Here is a 12,862-nt window from a genome sequence, read left to right as displayed (position 1 = left end):
AGAGAGAGAGAGAGAGAGAGAGAGAGAGAGAGAGAGAGAGAGAGAGAAAGGGAGGGAGATTGGTAGAGGAGCAAGAGGACATTTATCAAAGAAGTCCAATCTTGGCAGTTGTCCAATGTCGTTTGCTCTTCAGTTAAGATGCATCTTAGTGAAGAAGCATCCTCGTCACTGAAAACTTCACCTGAAATTTTTCGAAGCACTGCAATTATCTTCGCTTTTATGATGCTTACTGCGCGTGCGATATGATTTTGCTGTTTCGGATATAAAAAAAAAAACTCAATTTTCACTTTCAATGATTGAAACAGTTTTATACCCATAACTGAAAGATGATCATTTTGTCAAAAGGTTTGCCACGCCCAGAAGGAAGTATCACAGATCCCAAAAAGTCCATATTTTCTTAATGTCCCGTCTGTCCATCTGAATCTATTCTAAACACTCTCCTGGCCGCAGAAATGAAGCTATCGACTTCAAATTTGATAGAAATCTTCGAAGCTTTTGGCCAAATTAGTCGAATGACATGCTTACAATGCCACCGAAACTGCTCATTACTCATTAAATATAGCACAAGTATTTACAACAAACTCAACGTATGTATTGTGGGCGCTGCTGTAGTACCCCTATAAAATATCGACCACACCTACTCAATTTTGTAATATGTCATAAATGAATTTCTTTTATATTCGGAATGCACAGGTGCATATCCGTCCTTTCTTCTGTCCTTCCCTTGCGCAACTGCGTAGTATCTGTGGTAAACATTCTCCCGTTCGCAAAAATGAAGATATCGCTTACGAACTGGCAGAACAAATTTGAAAATGATGCAAACTTTTTAAAGAACGCGCCTGTAGCGCCCACATGCATGAATAAAAGAAGCTATAAATACTTTTACTTTCCGTATCCTTTGCATGTTACTCAGAAAGTGCAGCTCATACGCTATATAAATTTAAATTTTTATTCGAAAAAGAGAAAAAAATCTGCATGAACATATTTTTGGTTCACGATAATGCGTATAAAAGATTCGTTCACGAACGAATACACTTTTCTTACTTATTCATAATTAATTGCGCTTAATAATCCTGCTAAATATTATTCTTCTGTTAGCTTACCTTCCATATCAAGAAATTTATCAAAATTCCCCTTTCCTTTCTATACTGTTACAGTGGGCTTAGAAGTTCATTTGATACAGACAGTCTTTTTGAGAAAAGGTTGAACAAAAAAAAAAAAAAAAAAAAACCTCTTAGTTTATGAATTGTTTCCTTCATATTCTAGAAGATTCAAAATCTTTATTGAATCAATAAAGAAGAAAATTTGCTTCTGATGAATTTACAGCGAGGCTGTCTGTCCTTTTAGTTAAATCCCTGACATAACATCTTTGAAATTCTCTCTCTGCTAATAATGGGGCAGTACTTTCAGGACAAAGGTTCAGTGGCACGTTATAGCTTAATGAACTCGATTGATTAAAAAAAGTCAAATTATGCTTTGCTTTGAAAAAATTAAGATCTTGTTTGATTTTGATTTTCACCTCCGTAAACAATACCAATACGTTATCGTTGAAAGTCGCTTTGTCGTTTAAAGCGCTTCAGCGATCTCAATATTAGTCACAGAATGCTCATCAATTTGACCTGTCAATCTTTCTTCCTCTTTCGTATTGCAAGGCATAGGATCTGCCAACCATCGACCCACCGTTCAAGATATTATCTTCAATATCCAAAGATTCGCTCGATCAGCTGATATTTGAGAAAATCATCAAGAAGGAGAAAAACAACAAAAATGATAAAAACCTCATCTTCCCTAACTGAAGCGGTTAAGCCATCAGCAAGTTAACTTTTACTTGGTAGAATGTTTGCAGGCAAATTAATTACATTCATCTCGCCAATCATCTTTTGCTTATAACAGGAAAAATCGGTTAAAAAGGTTGAAACTTTAGGCATACATTCTTAGTTAATGTCAAAGTTTTCGTCTCGCTTTTACACGAAGCTTTGGTTTACAGCTTAACCTCAATGTTTTCAATTTCGTCGGGTGTGCCTTCTCGGCACGAAATATTTATGTATCGTTGAGCCTTAAGTTATTTAAGGATTTTCAATGAGTACTTATCAAAGACACAACCCAATTGGTTATTGAATTAAGTATTATGGTAAATGTTTGCCGGCAATGAGAATAATGTGTGACTTGGGGAAGACTTTCTTTCTTCGTGCAATCAGAAAATTGTAATAAACATGAAAATTTGTTTTTTGATATCTTTTTTTTTTTTTTTTTAGTGATCAACGTGTAACAACTTAGTAGCCAACAATTTGTAATTGAATCTATAAAATATTGAGCCTTCAACAATTAAACGGTTATATGTTCATTTTTTTTTTTTTTTTTTATAAATTCATTGGCTAAAAATTTTTTAGATTACCTTTTACATGTGTATACAACATTTGCAATACATTAATGCATTGGTACAAAGATCTAATGTAAGTTATTATTAGTAAGCAGCAACAATGACATGAAGGCTATTTTGTAAAATGTCTAAACTCTTCTCTTAGCATTGCTATCCAGCCAGCCAACTACGTACATGATGATGAGGTGTGTGCATGTATATGCTTATATATGAGATAGTAGTTAAGAGTAGAGCTTAGTAATGGTAGTTGAAAACATACTCAATGTCTGAGACTGGAGGGAACCAGTACATAAAATAACAACACCACACATTTAAATACTGCGTGTGTGTTCTAAAAGTAATGATTAAAGCAATGCAAACACCGATATACAAAACAACAACAACTAACTAATTCTACGCTGTTGTTGTGGCAATTTAGAGTAATAGAATATGGGAAGAAACGTAAGAGCAGGAAGAAGACGAATAAGAAAAAGAAGGACAGTCAGTCGAAGAAGGCATAGGAGAAGGCGGAGGAGGAGGAGGAGGAGGAGGAGGAAAAGCAGCAGCAGCAGCAGCAGCAGCAAATTTAATGCAGTCAGCCGGTTAGGCAGTCACAGCAATAAACAAGTATACAAGTCGGGCATAGTAACTCTAAACTAAATACATACTTAAACATTGAGGCGGCAATAGGCAGCAAGAACAGCAGCAACACATAGCAACGGCAGCGACAGCAGTAAGCAGCAACAAAAAGCTAAACGTTAATTTTCACAAAATTTAGTGCAATTGCTTTAAACGCAAATGCTGGATGGCTACTAATATTATTGATGCTGTTATTGTTCTTGTTGCTTTTATTTTATACGTGCGTTTATGTGTATATAATAATATATTGCTTGCCTTGTCTTTTCTTAAGCAATGCAATGCACTATCTGTGGCATCTTTTAATATACAGTTTTACTTGTTATTGTTGTTATTGTTGTTTTTATTGTTGTAGACAAAACTATAAGATCAACCGTTTTTGATGAAGCCTGGAGGGCGCGTGCTGAATTTAATCAGTTTCAGTTCAACTCGTGCATGTTTGCGTACAATGACACTCTAAATGTGCCTGTTTGGCATATATATATATATATATATATAAATATATATATATAAATAGGCAGACACATATATGCGCTTGTATTATAATTTGTTCGTATGTAAGTCTTTAACGATGGATAAGAATGTGTACCCTAACGAAAATGCATACATACTTGCATATATATATATATATATATCTATATATCTACATACCTACATATTAAAATGTTACTTCGTTAAAGCAATAAATGAAAAATTAGAACAAATTCGTACGAACAACAAAGAAGGCAAAGAAATAAATAAACTAACTTGAGGATCAAATGTTTTACTGCTTAAGTAAAATTGTTCAATGTGCAACATAGCTGCGGGGATTTCTCTTTTAGTTTTTTTAGGACAAAAGCTTAAAAACTAACGTTATTAAATGTACGTTAAGAGAGAACTTATTTTAATAATCGCGTTGTCAGCTAACCATTTATTCAATCATCATAAAAAGACAAAGCCATACTTTGCATTTAGCTTTATCTGCATTTTTTTTTTTTAACTACACAAATACTTGGAGTGAAAGCGCTTTAATTTTTTAATATATTTCGATCAAAAAAGTATCGGGAATTCAAAGTATTCGCTAACAACGGATTAGTACGATTAATTCGATACGAAATCCGTCCACAAAAAGACTCCTCTTCAGTAGATCGGAGAAAGTAAAAGAATCATTCGTTAGAATATAAAGAAATATTGGGTTTCGAAAATGTCTTCTCTTGCAAAAACATTGGAATTTGAAACTGTATTTTGAGAAAAGAAGAGCCGGAAAGCCATAATATGTTTTTTCGAAAATATAGAAGAAAAAGAAATTGCCTACGGCAAAGGTAACATTACCTACGGAAAAGGCGTACCGCGAACATGTAAGAGAAAAAGCACCGAGAATTGAAAATAAACATCATACTAAAATGTTTCATAAATAGAAAAGATTATTTGCTCAATAAAGTACCGAGAACCAACCATTCTGAAGATAAAGCCAAAGGTTGTCTAAACCAATAAAGCCTTTGGCGGTATAATCGTAGGCTCAAACTTTTAGAATCTTTAGACTCGGAATTTATTTATTAACATCGAATGCGTTTATAGATTGCATTCGAACTCGTTTTGAAATTGTTAGAAAATGCCTAAAAGGATATTGTGTTCATTGCTATGCTAGATATAAGATTTACTTCTTTATTCTTTTCTGCCATGAAGAAGTACTTTTTTAAAGGGTTAAGTTGTGCCGTTATCGAGAAGAGCGTCGATTAGAAACGATAGGAAAGTTCAACGTAGACAGTTCAAGTAGGCAGTCTAAAGTTCAAAGTAAAGGGTGTTTCAGCGAACTCAAGTATGAGACTAAAGCTACGGCATTATGCAGAGAAAGAACATCAATCAGAAGCAATGGTAAAGTTCAAACTAATCAAGCGAAGAATTCTCGATATCGAGTGAGATATGTTACGATCAAAGGAAGAAAAACCCATAAATTATCTGCGGCCGCAAGCTCTCTATTGTTTACGGCGTATCCGAGAGAGAGAGAGAGAGAGAGAGAGAATCAAGAACCATGAATCGAGCCTATATATATATATATTTCTTAACTTGACGTACTAACAAACGAACATAAGTCGGAGTAGCTACCTGTATGCAGCTACTACAAAGTATAGTCTACCGCACTGGCCAACTCGGCAATTGCTAGTGTTATCCGCTAGGTTGTGCAACAGCCCTATAATAATGATAGATCTCTTTTGATGAGGTGAAGGAGCTAGTAATATATTGTTGTTGTATTCAATTAAGGAAATGGTGAAATAATCCACACAAATGCACCGTTTTATGCTCACGAGCAATGCATCGGAGCACTTTTTCGCAAAGATTTGCTCTTCTTGTGAGTGATATTAAGAAGGCGATGCTAGTCTTTCTCTAATTTTAATCGAATAACGTGTTCTTGTTAAAGATTGGATCAATTTTACTCATCAAAGGCTTCGCCCACTTTTATCCTAACTTTTACACTTCGTGGACTTAAGCTAATTGACCATATACAACGAAGTTAATGCAAATGCCGACAAAGTCTATAGAAATTGGTTGGCTCTTTATGCTAACTTGTATCATCTTCTTTAAGTGGGAAGTAATTTGATGAAGGTCTTGATGGTTGATGCGCTTTAACTAAAAAGTATCTTTTAATATCCATTTTTTTCTTTTTTTTTTTAATTTTCGGTACTTTTTTCATGCTTTATACAGAGTGGAAGTCAATATGCCCTTAAGTAATTCACACAAGAATTTTTCGTTGCTTAGTGAACGTTAAAATTCGATTAGCAAAATGCACTAATAATAAACGGCATAGAAGAATAAATGCAATAATATAGCAAGCGAAACCTCAATCTCTACAGCTTTGTTTAAAACCTCTATCACTATTACTACTTTAGCATATTATAAAACATTAAATATCCATGAGTCTGTTATGATCGGACTTTTCCATAAGTGTTAAGCGTGCAGCCAAATCTTCTAAAGACTCTCTTTACTTCTTTTATGCCTTCATTGTCTAGATGCTGTCTTCTTATGTTTCTTTTATTTCTCCACAAATTTTTCTCACATCTACATATACACGCTCATAAGCTCATAGACAAGCACAAATATACTTTAGTTTTGCTGCTTCTAGGATAACCTCATTGACCAAAGTAACAAACATTGAACATCGTTTGTGAATTAGTGCAACACTTTGTGATCTAAATTTTTGTATATATCTACATATATACATATATATATGTATATATATGTTTATATTTTTTTTTCTCTTTATTTTTCTTTTTGTGAAAATTTTCTCTGCATATTTTTAACTCTATTGACTTTTGTGATACTTGTAGGTATGTCCGTATGTGTGGGATATACCTTTATGTGTAGTTGCTTATGGTTGCTTAAAAAAAATAAATAAATAAAAACTAACAAAAATGTGGAGATGTTGATGCGAACGACCACAAACTACATTGCATGCATAATTTTCATTGCTTAAGTATGAAATGTGTTTATATGCGCATTTAGAAGTTTTTTTTTAACAACGCCAAAAATAACAACAACAACAACAACCACAACAGTGGAAAATATATATTTTATTTCAATTTATTATAGTTTTTTATGCCTTGTCTACGAAATTTCTCTCTCAATGCCTTAGCATTTAGCAAACCTTTAAACCAAGAGCGTAAGAAATGCTTAGGTACGCCTTGCTCGATGTAACTGAAGATGAACGTGTAGTTATGTTCGGACCTTTTCTTTTGTTCGAGTCGTTGCCGATAGCTTAACTCTGCTCTGGTCGTACGAAAACCTTGAACTCCTTGATTAATGTATTTGATAGGTGTCGTCTGTGGCAAGAATCGCGCTCGTAGAATAATCAAAACGAACTGTGCTTCAGCTCTTTTAAAAGTTTAAATCGTTGCTACGTATTATCGTTTAGAAATCAAACCGCATCTGAGCAAATGAGCACCGATAACATTTCTCTAGTCATGGTCAACTACAGCAAAAGTACTGCGTCACCGTTAAAATAATTCTGCTAAATAAAATCCAGATCAATGCAACGCGTCTTACTTACTTTCGAACTAGGGGTATTGTGAATAAAAAAACTTGGTTCGGTAAGGAAAAGATTATTACCATTGTGTATGTGAAGGTAAAATTAATTTTTTTTTTTTTGCAATTGGGAAAGGACGCATGGGCTGACTTAATTGATAAGTCGAAGACCAATCTTCAAGAAAAAAGATTAAGCTCGTAGATTTCATAGGAAACAGACAGACAAATAGACAGACTTAATTGAATCGATTCGGCTAAGTTGTTTTTTTTCTTTAGAGTAAATATTTGAGAAAAAAGTATAAAACTCACTCTGCCAAAATCACCTCAATCGAGTGGCATAGTTACAACATTCACCGTTCGGACATATACATCCCTCTTAGCCGACCATGTTTTTGGGCGTCTGAAAGACATAGACTGAAGTAGTAGACGTCGTAAGAATCCTTACAAGATGGCAGGATGACCGCAATTTCTAAACAGGCGCAACGCAAATATTTTGCAGCAGCGATCACTATTGGTGGTGCGGTGGACGCATTGATGCTAGGGCTACAAACGTGCGTCAAGTTCTCCAAAGGTTGCAGATATTTTTGAGCGTAAAATTGTCAGCGCGTATGCTTTCTATTTTGTCCGTTTTTGCAGCCTTTAAAAAGTGAGAATTTAAACAGAAGTTAGAAGCTTCTTCGCTTTGGTAGATGTTTAATAGTCAAGACGAAAAGTGTGGATATAAACCATTCGCAGCAAAGTCGAAGATAGTTAAGAAACTAAAAAAGTTTTTAAACAAAAATTCAATCGTAAGAATAGACTTATTTCTCAACAAGTTGCAGCCAGATGGTACTGATGTCAAAATCTATTTCTTCTTCTTCTCCTCCTTCTTCTTGTATAATTCAGCAAATCAATAATAGAAGTTTCGCTGCGTTATGTGAACACAAATTTCTTTCTTTAAATTTTAATAGAATTACTAATTAAGTTATTTAATTAATTTAATTAATTAATTAATTAGTATAAATATTCCAAAGATGTAAAATCTCTTTTAATTTGTTATTAGATTTATTCAAAAGAAAAAATGATAATAGTTTTGATCAAAATATTTCTATGTTCACAACATTTATGGGATGGGAAAAAAAGCGAAAAAACACTACACATGATCAAGTGGCCATCAAATAGCTTTCACATTGTAATTAGAATCCCACTAGGCCATCTTTAATTATTTTCCTATTTCCAGCACATGAATAAGTTTTACATTTCGCGGAACGTAGAACTATTCACTGTAACCAGACACACTGAGCCGCATATATCGAATCTTTTCAATATAATGAAATAATTTTACGAGCATTGACAAAAACATTCGGAGGAAGTTTGAAGTATAGACACGCCCAGCTAAAATTAGTGCATGTTGCTGACTACATACATATATAGAAGACATGTTTATGAAGACACTATTACAGAAGACATGTATATTATCTTTTTATGTCGTACGCCATTTGTGGCACAGGAGTATACCAAATTTGTGTGGGGCTGTGTACGATGTTTAGAAAAACGGGAGATGGATCCACCTTTTGTTACACTAATCGATACATAATCACTTTCTGAATCGATTTAACCTTTTCTGTCCGTCTGTCCGTCTTGTATGTTTCCGCTCAACTTCCAGATCGTATATTTTGAGATATTTTAATTAAATTTGGAGATCTCTTTTCACTCACTTTTTCGAACATAGTTCTCCCTTTTCCGTAACCCATGTATATGCCCGCTTATCAACAAGCATCCTAATTTGATATATAGTTTTAAATGGACTTCATCAAGCAATCTTAGCATGCACTAGAATGCGGGGAATGATTTTACAATTCTAATTTCAGATAGAAATAAGGATAACAAGTTTAGCGAGAGTTTAGCTTTCGTTACTATCAAAGGCATTCGAATTGATCAAAGATCTTCAAAAAGATATTGAGCCGTTAATCAAAAGCCTTATGCACATGTGCAATACGTATTAAGCATTCACGTAAGCTTTCATTATAAGCGACTAACGCTTTTACGCATATTATGCTTAATTCAGTAATATATTAGGTTACCTAATATGTAACATGAACGATGCAAATACTGACGCACTGACATAATAAACATATTTTCATTCTCTCATAGTAAGAATAAAAAAATCAATATAATAATTATTCATAAATAGTTTATGCAAAACACCATTCATTTATATATTTTGACGTTCAATAAGTGTGCGCACACAAGCACACGCACATAAATATCATTAATACATATGTATACATATATTTCATTCACATTTAATTAATTTATTTTAATTACTATAGTAAATAAATATAAAAAATTACACATGTACGGACACATGCTTCTATATAGAGACTATTACAATTACAAAATAGTAATTACAACTACAATAATAACAATAATGGCAGCAACAATAACCAGCACAATATAGATGTGTGCGTGTGTGAAACGACAGAAAGAAAACAACAACGATAACCAAATAAAACGTTAACAATAATTGATCAAAAGTCACGCAACAGAAATATGCATACAGAGCAAAAATCTAACGAATCAACCACCACCAGCACCACTAACGTCACTACCACAACAATCAATGGTAGTAGAACCAATACACGTAACAATTTGCTACTATGCACGAATATAAGCTAAAAGGCAGTTAACCGGCCACCTATACAAAATATAATAAAATAACTAAGGCATTTTAACTACACCCCCAAACTCCGTAAGCGATTCACATAAACCAAACAAAAAAATAAATAAGAAAATACCTACATATCACAATCATAAGAAGTAAATTTTCGTATTCTCTACATTTCATTCTCATTCTCATTCTCTCCTTCTCTATCTCCCTCTCTCTCTCTCTCTGTCAGTCCTTCTCTTTCTTTACATCTCTCTATCTCTCTCTCCCTCTCTTTCTCTCTTGCTTTCTCTCTCTCTCTCTCTCTCTTAGTCGCTCCCTCTCTTACTCGAGAGGTTTTAAAATATTTGTGTTTTTTTGTTAAATAACAAAACGTACATATATAAAATTTGTAATGTTTAACGATATTTTGTTTTGTATTTTTTTCAAATGCGCGCCAAAGTTAAATTATACAAAATTAACATTACTACGTAAGAAACATGCGCGATTTTTACACAAATACTTACCAACAACACACGAACTCGCTTACAAGTAGAGAGCAATGAAAACCGACAAGTTGTTAAATAAGTTCCCCTACTTTCGTTAAGCTTTGCAAGATTTACTAATAAAGAGCTAAGGAATAGAGAGAAATTACAAGGAAGTGAGAGAGAAAACAATTTCGTTGTAATTAAAAAAAAAAATTTGGAACGTTTTAACGCAATAATATTTATTTTAACCCGCAACTAATATAATTAATGCTAATAATCATATATTTGTGTTATTGTTATTAGAATTTTTTTTTTTTTTTGACAACAATTTACAGAACTCTTTTGTTACCATTAAGTCTCTTCGTAATAGTTTATTGAACAATAATTGCGTTCTCCTTAGTTTACTCTAATATGAAATACGTACGTTGTGATAACAAGTTTCTCTCTCCTTATGCTCTTTTATTTCATGTAAATGTTCAGGCGAGTTTATGCATGTCCATGCTTGGAACAGTGTATATGACTAGGTCGGTGTTTCTGCCATTGTATGTGTATATGTGTTTGTCCACGAGTGTATTAATATTAAGATAATTATAATTAAATAATGCCATTATAAGCTCCCCTTTTTTTTTTTTTGCTGCTTAAGCTATATACGAAGCAATTAATTTAGATACTCAGTTAGGCTCTCTCTCTGCTATGCTCTCTGATAATTCTCTTTATGTATATGTATTATTTTTCCTCATCATAATGATGGGTTAACATGATTATTTCTTATATGAACATCATTAGAGTAAATTTTTTGCTGTGTCTATGTAAAGGTGTATGTGAATATTTTGCATTTTGTGGGGGTACTAAGCAAGCAAACCAGCCATCGATGAGCATATATACAAATGCATACAGCGTCACACTATATTCACATACTTTTAAAACGAAAACACAATACCATCGCATACAGTGTGTGGCTGCGTTATTACTTGGACAATCGTATTCATTCAGTCTGTGAACGACGTTTTGCTAGTACGTACTGTTGCTGTGTTAAATTATAGTGTGTTAACGTGTGTATGGCTAAATAACAATAATAATAATAATAATAATAATAATAAGAAAACAAACAAACAAACAAAAAAAAAAAAAAAAACAAAATCTCGGCGCCATTTATTAATAATTAATAAAAATGTAAAATAAATTACAAAAAAAAAAAAAAACATTTAATTAATATACAAATTAAATGAGGAACATTTATATCATAAATAAAATAATAAATATTTCTACGTCCTTTCATTTAATCCCGAAACAAAAAAAAAATAAAATAAAAAATTTCTCTGTTTCAAACTTCAACATTAATTCTTCTAATTTATTTTTATTGACATATGATATTTTTATTTTTATTTATTTATTTTTCTTAATAAAAAAAAGTTTTCTTTACCAATTCGTCTCGTGTCGCCTTTTGTCTAAGTAAATGAGTGTTATAAGTAAATTGATTGATAAATTACTTGCGTGTGACAGGCCTGATAATTGTTTGTTAAAATAATAATAATAATAAAAAAGAAAGAAAGAAAAAAAATAAATAAATAGAAAACGCTTACTTACATAGAAATGTACTACAAATTAACAAACCTATAATACATTGTATTTTCTTCAACAAATGCAAAATGTTTCTTTCTTTTTTCCCGTTTTGCTTTTATTTATTTATTTTTTTTTTCGTATTGTTGGCCGTATTTCACATAAAACTAAATTCAACCAATCGCGTTACAGTGTGAGATGTGCGCGTATTTAATATTTTTTTTTTTCCACATCGTACTCAACATAAATTAACTACCAATGCAAAATAGAAAAATCTCTATATATATATATCTATCTATATATATATATATATATATATATATCTATGTATAAATATATATGTATTTATATAATAAAAACAGCAACAACAACAACAAAATAAAATGTCTGTTATTTACCGTTAGAAAATGAGTGTAAAGAGAAAACTTGCCTAGTGTTGGAAAGTGTTCGATGAAATTGAAAAAAAAAAAAAAAATTTGCAAATAAGTGTTATCTTTTAATTTTAAAAATTAAAAAAAAAGAAAATAATAATTATTAATAAAAAGATAGAAAGTTAAATATGAACATTAAAATTCAAGCTTAAACATCGGGAATCTATTTCGCTTCATATTTGTTCATCTGTACCAAAAACAAAAAAAAAAAAAAACAAAAAAAAAAAACAAAATTTTGCTAATGGTAATTATTATTTTCGTTAATTAATAAAAACAAATTTTTACAAAATTCATATGAAATTTTTTGTTTTTTTAAATATAAATATTTCTGATCCTTGTCAAGCTTTTCAGTTTTAGTGAACTTTCTAAATAATTATGAAACTAATTAAAAATAAAATGTTAAGTTATAGAACGTGGTTGAATCATAATGCAAAGCCTCGAGGCCGGCAGCACAGCAGCATTTATGTTATTCGAGCAAGAGTACGAGGTTGAAAAACCCTTTTACAGATTAACAGCGAAAAGATTTTTTCGATCAGTTGGCTAGTGCTGCGAAAAGCATTTTAGGAATTTCAGTTAATTGTTGGAATCGAATTTTAAATGTAAAATAAAGATGTTCCTATCCTAAAGGTGTGTGTGTGGTGGTGGGCCAATTAAAAAGTTTCTTTCAGTTAGAAATAAAGCGACCCAAAGTCGAGAAGATAGGGAGATGTTTAGAATGTATTATAAAACCAACAGTTCATTAGGGTCGTTATCGTAGATGATC

The sequence above is a fragment of the Glossina fuscipes genome, unplaced genomic scaffold (genome assembly GCF_014805625.2).
Source record: "Glossina fuscipes isolate IAEA_lab_2018 unplaced genomic scaffold, Yale_Gfus_2 28, whole genome shotgun sequence".
In the NCBI taxonomy this organism is placed as follows: Eukaryota; Metazoa; Arthropoda; class Insecta; order Diptera; family Glossinidae; genus Glossina; species Glossina fuscipes.
The sequence above is the reverse complement of the archived record's forward strand: the minus strand, read 5'-3'. Positions refer to the sequence as shown.